Genomic DNA, 9,535 nt, shown 5'->3' on the forward strand with positions numbered 1-9,535 from the left:
CGAAATCAAAACGCTGCCTTCTGCTTGGGAGTGTCTTCATGCTGATTTTATAGCAGGGTGGATATTTTACACTCTCAATATAGATGTGTTTTTCCTCTTTTCCTCCCTATGCCTTTAACTCCAGCCCCCCCCCCCCTCCCCCCCTCCCATTTCACTCACGGCAGTTGTCGCCGGTTCAGCTTGACTGCTTCGTTAGGGCTCATCATTTGCATTCAGATTAATTATCTAATTACTGACAAATGTCCGGCGGCCACCCCACACTCCGGCTCGTCATCTTGCAGCCTGTAATTATTTTAATCATTTACTTTCATCTGGAGCGTGGCTGCCTTACGCCTGTGTTTAGAGGCCATTCTTAATTACCCTGCCAAGACACTCTTTTTTTGAGGGGGAGGGGGGGGGGGGTGCAATTGGGTGAGGGATTCTGTGTGGATGTGTGTGTGTAAAGAGAAGGACCAACGGGGACATGATCCAGAGGCTTTTTTATCTTTTCTTTTTTTTTAAGCACAGAGGAAGCGCTCTCCTCTCTTCCACCCCCTCCCATCCAACCAACTAACTTCCTCCTCTCAACCACCCGTACCCCCCCCCTCCACACACCCCCATTGTACTTCCTCTCCCTTTTTCCCCCCTTTATCGCAAGCTCACACAGGAATCGCCTGTGGGCTTCAGTGCTCCGACTGCTAATACACGCACACACACTCATTCTACATCGGCACACAAGAGAGTCGTGCACCCTATTTGTGGCACTCATCAGAATGCGCGCATCTTTCCACTATCTGCATGGAAAATCTATACTTGTCTCGGTTCAGTCTGTCTGTTCTCTCTCCACAACATCCCTCCATCCATCCATCCATCCATCCATCCATCCACCATTGCACCTGCACTTTGTCTCAACATCTCCTGTTTCTCCTGTCCTCATCCCAGTATTTGGACAGCCTCACATTAGGCCTGCTGCTCCCTGTCTCCCCCAATGAGGGATGGTAGGTCACCCCCTTTATCCCTCCCTCCACTGGACCACTCCATAATGATGCTCTCACTCAACCCCTCAAGCCACACACTCCTTCCCTCACGCGCTGACTGCTCTTGTTAAGAATAGTCAGAGTGTGAGAGAAAGAGATACAAAAGCGCCGTAATTGGCCTCTTGAATATTTAAGTCACTCGGGATGAAAGTTTTAATGAAAAGATGATTATCTACCAGTTTATCACACATACTGTTTCATATTTCATTTTCGTATGTTCCATGCGAGCCGCATAGTCAGTCTTGGCAGTTGCGGGGATGGAGTTTTTGCTGGGGGAAAAGGCGGAAAAATAGTGCAATGAGGAGAAATAATGCAGAGGTGGAAGATTTGTTTTTAATTTATTCTAAGTGATTTATTTATTAATGGGTCAGTCTGATTATTAGTCTTCAGTGAGAGCAACAAAATAGTGTGAAAATAAAATAAAATAATAAATTGGCCTGGGTTTTGGCACAATAATTCTGTGATGAATTTTTGTGAGATCATCTAATTTCTTGAAACATTAAATGTAATCATTTCTGAACCTTTGTGTATATTGCACTTTTATCTAAACATGTAGGTACTACCAAGTTTAGTGGCCATGGGGCTCAACATTTAAACATAAGAAAATGAAATGCACTCTAAAAACAGTTGGGTCAAAAATAACCCAACTATGGATCAAAAATGGACTGATCCTCTACTTGGGTCAATTTGACCCAACTTTGAGCCAATAAATGGGTCTTTTAGTGTAAAACAACTCATAAATATTAGTCAGATCCTGTACTTGGGTCAAAAAATTGGGTCATTTTGTATAAAACAATCCAGAAAGTTGGATCAAATTTATAAAATTATTCTATTTTTTATCCATAATTGGGTTACTTTTGACACAACTATAAGTCACCAAATGACTGAATCAACTCGAATGGGTTATTTGGTTTACTGTTGCCAAATAACACGTCATAGTCCAACAAATAAAAAATACAATTTGATGAAAATGGTAAATGGAGAGCGCTTATATTGTGTAGCGCTTTATCTTGATTGTGCGTTACAAAGCCATTTCAATTATCTCATTCCAAAGTATCAGATTGTCGCCTACAATTGTTCGTCGGTTAAACTTTTTAGTTTAAAATAGACAACGGCCGAATAAAGAATGTATTTTTATTTTTTGCATCTCAAATCCATAAGGTTGTGTTAGAGTCAACAATATTTATATTGTACTCTTTGCGTGTTCAATTAACTGAATGGTGAGATTCTGGTGAAGAAGTCCCTTTGCAAAGGTATCAAAAGCTTTTGATGACAACAATTGAACTCACTCAAACAGTGGTCTGTTCAGATTGTGTCTCCTCTCTACTCCGGCACATCATTATTTATTGAAAAGTGGGTGAATACGAAAAGTCTCCTCCCATCAGCAAGTTCCCAGGAATAAAAATCAGATTAGAGAAAAACAATACATCAGCCTGTGCCTCCCCTCTTCCGACCGGCTGAGACCGGTACTAGACTAAACTCCCTTCAAGATAGCAAATGGAAGAAACCCGTTGTCCTTCTTCTGAGAGTGAGACAGATAAGAATACAATTCTATTCATTGAGCCATACTGCTATTACTAAATCCAAAACGGCTAAAATATAAATTGAAACTGAAAAACAATGTTAATAACTCATCAGTTGCTACTAGCCTCCTCCTAGCTAGCGCTAAGCTAGTTCATCTCTCAGGTCAACTTTCTTTCGTTTGTTGCTAGCACGGCATTAGCTAGCTAACCGCTCGGCCAGCCAAATATTGACAACTCCGAACATCTGGGCGCTTCTGATATTTCCGCAATGCAAATGCTTCCTTTACATGGTGTAAACAAACAGCATATTGTATTGCTTTCGCCTGTGACAAACATATTAACCAGGCAGATTGTTTTTCTAGTAAAACAACATTTCATCACATTTTTGAAATCAAAATAATCATCACAAATCAAATTACGACCCAAAGTCCAATGCTTTTCAATGAGTGCAATGCTTCCTTTTACTACCTTTTTTTTTTTTTAGCTTGTGACGTAAACTAGATATTAGTCGGTCAAATGTTCCCTTAACTACTTTCGGGATTCCGCATGAGTAAACCATGTATACAGCTTTTGCACATGCACGCTTGCCACATATATACGTCACACATATGGAGATGTAAGGGCCATACAAACAGTACTGTATATATTAGTATCTTGCGCAAAACTTCTTTCACAATGTTATAGTAAAGCTAGTCTTACTCCAACAATTTCAATGGCTTTAAATGAGTGCCTTATAAAGAATTACATTTTTCATTTAATAGTACAACATTTAATTTAATAGTAGCTCCACAAATTTAGTAAAGTAAAATTCAGATACTCTACATCATGGCATTATAGACTACTTTTGATGCATAACATTTGTTAAATAAAACAATTAATACATTTTAAACTAATAATAATAATAATAATAATAATAATAATAATAATAATAATAATAATAATAATAATGACAGATCATTTTAAATGAAGAATAAAATAATTTAAAAATATAAATAAAGATATCCCAATAAAACATTTTCCCTTAAAATTACACAATAATACATTTTTTGATACTTTTGCCCATTTATATACATACACATACAGAAATTGCATCTTAATTGGCATCTCTCAGACATGTATGCCTCTAGTTCCCAATCATACGGCCACATTGAGAGCACAGATGCCTTGAAATTAGCCCGGGTATCAGCCCAATACCGATACCTGGTATCCGTACTACTCCATCCATAATTTTTAGTCTCCCTTTCCATACAACATGTGCATACACAAACTGTAATTCTCTACAGGGAGACGTAAAGCGTCAGATGGTAACTTAACACGCTTTTTCTGGCGTGTCACCTCCGCAACCCCCTCCTCAAAGACGATACGATAAAAAGGCACAAGGACACACTTTTCTCTGCAGGATAAACAGACGGCTGTTTGTTATTCATTTTCATTGCACATAATGGTGGGGCCATTAATCCCTTTTTGCTAGAAGATGGTGTGAAAAAGCGGCCTTGTTCAGCTCTGACATATAAGAGTTTTGCCAAATCCCCGCGGAATACGTGGGACTTGGGTGTGTGTGTGGGGATTAAATAAGGACCCACACATAGCCTTAGGCCACAGTTTGGAATGGGACTGCAGAGATTAGACGCCAAGGTATGGTGCAAACAGCCCGTTTTTGGGGGCGAAGATGCAGCATGGGTCAGCATGGCGAACAACTGTCTTTTATTGCTAACTGTAGTCTGATAACAATGCATTGACCTTATTGTGAATGCATGAGAAGAAAAGATAAGGCTCAATGAAAAGCCACATGACATGAGATTAGTTAGCGAATTTAGCGTGGAGCTTGATTTGCATTGTGTGTGTTATTTGATTGATTTTTTGGCAAAGTTGCGTGGATAAATTCATGAGGCGCATTATTAAAGAGCTTCATCTACAGGCCGCCATATGTTGACGTTGTAGCTTCAAAAAAATCGGAGTAACGTGCACAAAAGAGGCCTCTGGGGATTTTAAAGTGTGACAAGCCAAAGAGTGTGTTGATGATGAGTTCTGCAAAAACTCTCCGAGCAATGAGCTATGTATATCACTCTAACTTTTCTTAATCCTCCATTTCACAGCACCGAGGTAAGCATGACCGGCCCCACATGTGGTCTTTGTGGACAAAGTGTTGCCGTTTAGCTCCATCTTTGCGCCAGGGAAGAGGCGTGGGGGACCCCCGGTCAGCCACGTCGATGCGGGAAGGGAGGAGACAAAAGCAAAAGAGCAAGTTAAATGGAAGTGACAATGTGCAAACATTCCTGCCGGCAGCTGCATATAGCATTCTCCGCGCACACACACAAACCCACGCACACACACACACCTCCACCCTGCGTGGTCACCAGACCCCTGTGACCCCCCTCCCCTCGTGCCTGGCACACGCACCTGCCGCTCCCAGCCGTGCTTTCATTTGACAGCCACATAATCTATGGGCGGGTCCAGGGCCCGGCTCCACTCAATGTGCTCTTGAGAAAACCCCTTATGCGTGAAAAAGCTCCTCTTCTCCCTCTTTTGTCCAACACGGTTTTATGGGACAACATTGAGCATTATGAGGTTTGGGGGATTTTTCACGGGACTCTATAGAAGACTATAATCCTTTCAGACATAAAACTTTAACCTGCTGTTTTCATATTTATTAGCTGGTTAAAGCAGGCGAGGCAGCTGAGCCGTCAACGACACAGTGAGTGACAAGTGGCTGCACCTTGAGAGGGGCTTTTATAATGGACCCCACTAACTAAATTAATGGAGAGAGTCAAGTGGTTAAGTGACGACAAGGTTACAAAGGTTGGCTCAATTCAAGAGATTTTGTTATGATAGAATGAAAGATTCAACCATGAGGTCAAAGTTAATCTGATATTAGCTTGCGTTTGGTCCAGTTAAAACCAAACAAAATGAACACATATGACGACATGAGTACTAAAACATGGCATAAATGAGAAAATACGTGGTCTGACACAATTTGTCTAGGGGCGTATTTTAGTCATCACGGGGGCCTTAAGCAAACCCTCGTCATACTGCAGTTATGAATATTAATATTTGCCATCAACTAAAAAGTGTGGGTTGGAGAAAACCCTCCTATTTCCTAAGCAATATAAAAGTCCCTAAAATCTTTTTGGGGGATAATCATCTAACAGGTGAATCAACTCGATCTCTCCTGCGTCAACTTTATTTAAAAAACATTTACTGTAAAAGTGGCAGGAGCATCTTTCTATTGCTGTTGACACATTCAGTGCAAAAAAAAAAAAATTCTAATCTTTGCTAGTTTCAATGGAAAGAAAAAATCAATAATAAATACTTTAGGTCACAAATGTCAAACTCAAGGCCCGGGGGCCAGATCTGGCCCGCCATATCATTTAATAATCATGTTTTTGCTAAGACACTACAGAAAACAGTTGGGTCAAAAATAACCCAACTATGGGTAAAAAATGGACCGATCCTCTACTTGGGTCAATTTGACCCAACTTTGAGTCAAGAAATGGGTCTTTTAGAGTAAAACAACTTATAAATATTGGTCAGATCTTTTACTTGGGTAAAACAACCCAGAAAATTGGATCAAATTGACCCATAATGTGGATCAGTCCATTTTTGATGCATAATTGGGTTACTTTTGACCCAACTGTTTTTAGAGTGTACAATTGAAAACTGTCTTCTTTCTTACTAACATTGAGATATTGCAAGCATATTTTGTTACCAATCTCATTTTTTAAATGCATTGAAAAATGTATTATTCCTATGTATATTTTTTTACTGGCTTCTAAAATACTAGCTATCCATTAGTTTGTTATAAGGTGATCATACATTTACAGTGTATATGCGTTAACATGTAAAAAAAAAAAAAAAAAAAAAAATGTTGGTCTAAAATTGGACCAGCTCTCAAAACTTGCTTTGACAAAAAAAAAAGTGTGTGTCAAAATGACTTAAGTAGCAAGTCAATCCAATTTTTAACCAAAATGTTATTATTTTTGACACAGGAGGAAGGGAAAATTAAATCAACCCCAAAATGTTCCTTACAATACTATTTTCTATGCTCCCCCATTAGTGTAAACATGGCAATCTGATTAATATTGCGTTTGTGGAACATGACCAAAGCAGCAAAAAACACCTGTTTCCCCCCCCCCATTTTTTCCATTAGGCGGTGGCCATTTTGCCACTTGTTGTCAACTAAAAATGACATCACAGTTGCTCAGGGCTCAGGTAAAAACCAATGACCTGTTTCTGAGTTTGGTCATGTGATATTAGCAAGCGTAGTCGTGATTGCTCGTTACCTGAGCCCTGAGCAACTGTGATGTTATTTTCAGTCGACAGCAAGTGGCAAAATGGCCGCCCTCTGACATGTATACAAACAGGTTGATTTATCAGCTTAATTAATATTCCAAACACACAATATTAATCAGAATACCGTGTCTGCTTTACTCTGCTGGCAGGTCTTGTTCCTTCTGTTCTATAGTTTTATTTATTTATTTTGTTGTTGTTGTCACTTTAGCCACACTGAACAGTCAGTACAGGAAGGTGGTACGAATTATTTTCCCTGTCCTGTGGGTTTAACATATTTCCTCACTGGTACCCAACTGTGTAGCAAAGCATTGCAATCCTCATTCCTGTCAAACACACTTTGTCCATCCATCGTTCCACGCATCCGTCCATCCAGCTTTTGCCTCAGTCGACAACTCTTTTCATCCAGTTCATCATACCCAGGCCTCCGGCCGCAAGTTCCCTGCACCCTCACTCACCCTTCCTCACCCCTCCTTGCTCCCTCGAGCTCCCCTCCACCACCACCACCATCAGCACCAGCACCACCTCCTCCACCCCCTTTCTGTCAAAGCTGATTGTTTCCAAGCCAGCAGAGTGCTGCGGGCTAACACACTGTCACACTACATCAGGCAGAGGAAAGAAGGGGCGAGGGAGCCTATGATAGCTTCTATATGCATGTCTATGTTCAAAAAGACTCACACACACCAGCTGAAGACTTGGCCACAGCAGGAGTGTAATATGATGAATATTGTCCAAAAGAAGGAGGCGAATACCACTTTAAACACTTTTTTTTGGTGGAGATTTTCTATCACTCTCGTAATACAAAAATAAGCTGACAGGAAGAAGAATGTTCACGGGGTTGTGATTATTAAGCCATGCCGAAGTGGCAAACTTCAATTAAATTCTGGTTGAGATGATCCAAGAGTTGCCAAACATGCCATGTTAGTGTTGGGCACATAAAAGCATCATTTATTTTGAACCTTCAATAAGAAAGGAGCAACGAACGAGAAAAGTAGGAAATGGGAACTCATTGTGTGGCATGGTGGTTGAATGTCAGTATTATTTGTCTTGTTTTTGATCTTTCATAAAAGTCACATGAACATTTTAAAACAAAATACCTGCTTATTTTTATTATTGTTATTATTATTCCTGTTTCGATTTTATGGATAGATTTATTTAGTTCGCTTAAATTCATGTAAGCCACAGTCATGGAATACTGTGATCTAGAGTCGCCCCCTAGTGGATATCGTCGCCTCAAACGTCAACAACAAAAATGAGTGCTTCAAACGTGCTGAAACACTTCATTGTACTTGACTCAATTAAATGCAAATTAAGATGGACATTTTTGCCACTTTTTCCCCCCCATGCCCATCTTTTATTTCACTCCATTTAATGTACATTTTATGATTGTGTAACGTCATGTTATGTCTGATGTAATAATTATCCTGCTATTGGTGTTGTCGGCTCAACAAATACAATCTTGCACTAAAATCAGTCATTAAAAACAAATGAATCTCCAATTTGTGTGATCAGTAGTTTCACTTCCTTTCGGCCTTCAATGGAGACTGATAAACACAAAGCCCAGTTATGTGTTGCAGGATATTTTATATTTAATAAACGCTTTAGATTGTAATTTTAATGCTCTGTGTTAATTTCTTCTTCTGGGAGAAGATGTAATTGTAATTCAAATAGATTAGGGTAAAGGTTGAGCTGAATAAGTCTTGCCATTGTTACCTGTCATATAAACATCCATAGTGTCTATAATATACACTGTATACACATTTTACTTATTTACACAGTAGCTACATAAGTTCAGTGCAGTTCACATGTTTACATATTGTTTCATGAAACATGAAAAGATTTATGACAGATTTACGACATTATGATTTATGACCGATTTATGACTCACTGACCTAGGTTTACTCTGTGAAGTTGAAACTCATTCATAACCTATAAGAATAAAACATGCATGTACAATAAATCTGATATGGCTTGATTGTAATACAGATGAAACTATTGCTTGTGCTTGTCAAAAAATACATAGAAAAGACAGATAGGGGAAAAAAAAGCATATTAAATTGCAATCGCAATATTGAGGGGAAAAATTGCAATTAGACAACCAAAAACTCCTCTTCCCTATTCATAATTCAGTCTGCAATATAATTTGTATAATAACAACACAGAGAATGTTTGCCTTTGTCTTCAGTTGTTTGCATCCAGTCAGCCGACCTTGAAATTGTGTTTAGTGTTTTACAAATCCCCATCACAAGCCCCGTTTGTTCTCACAGTGTCCTGTTTTAAAGGTAGTTGCACGCACGTGACAGACAAACGATTGTAACTGCTGTAAACATGTTATCCCTCTCGCCTGCTTTGATGTCTCGCGCAGATCAATATGGAAATTCGCTCCGCTCACTACAATGACTGCGTCACAAAGAGGCGATAAGAGAAGAAGAACGTCGGGGGAGCGTTAGAGGGCCTCGCCGGGGATTTTCTCTTCGGTTGCCCTCGGCTTTGGCCTCTCTCCTCTACCTGACGTCTGTTTACCGGGGGGGGGGGGGGGGGGGGGGGGGGGCTTCTTTGAGGGTGCAAGGCCCCGGGGGTTCAGACCGACATGATCCCCTGAGGGCTTTCTGCATGGGTGAGGGCCCCCACAAATTCACAGACGATTAAAGGGTGGCAAAAATGCTGGTATCTATGCGAACACACACACACACACACACAGAGGTGAGA

The sequence above is a fragment of the Leptonotus elevatus genome, chromosome 19 (assembly GCF_054856555.1).
Source record: "Leptonotus elevatus isolate MCC_2025b chromosome 19, RoL_Lele_1.0, whole genome shotgun sequence".
NCBI classification, from domain to species: Eukaryota; Metazoa; Chordata; class Actinopteri; order Syngnathiformes; family Syngnathidae; genus Leptonotus; species Leptonotus elevatus.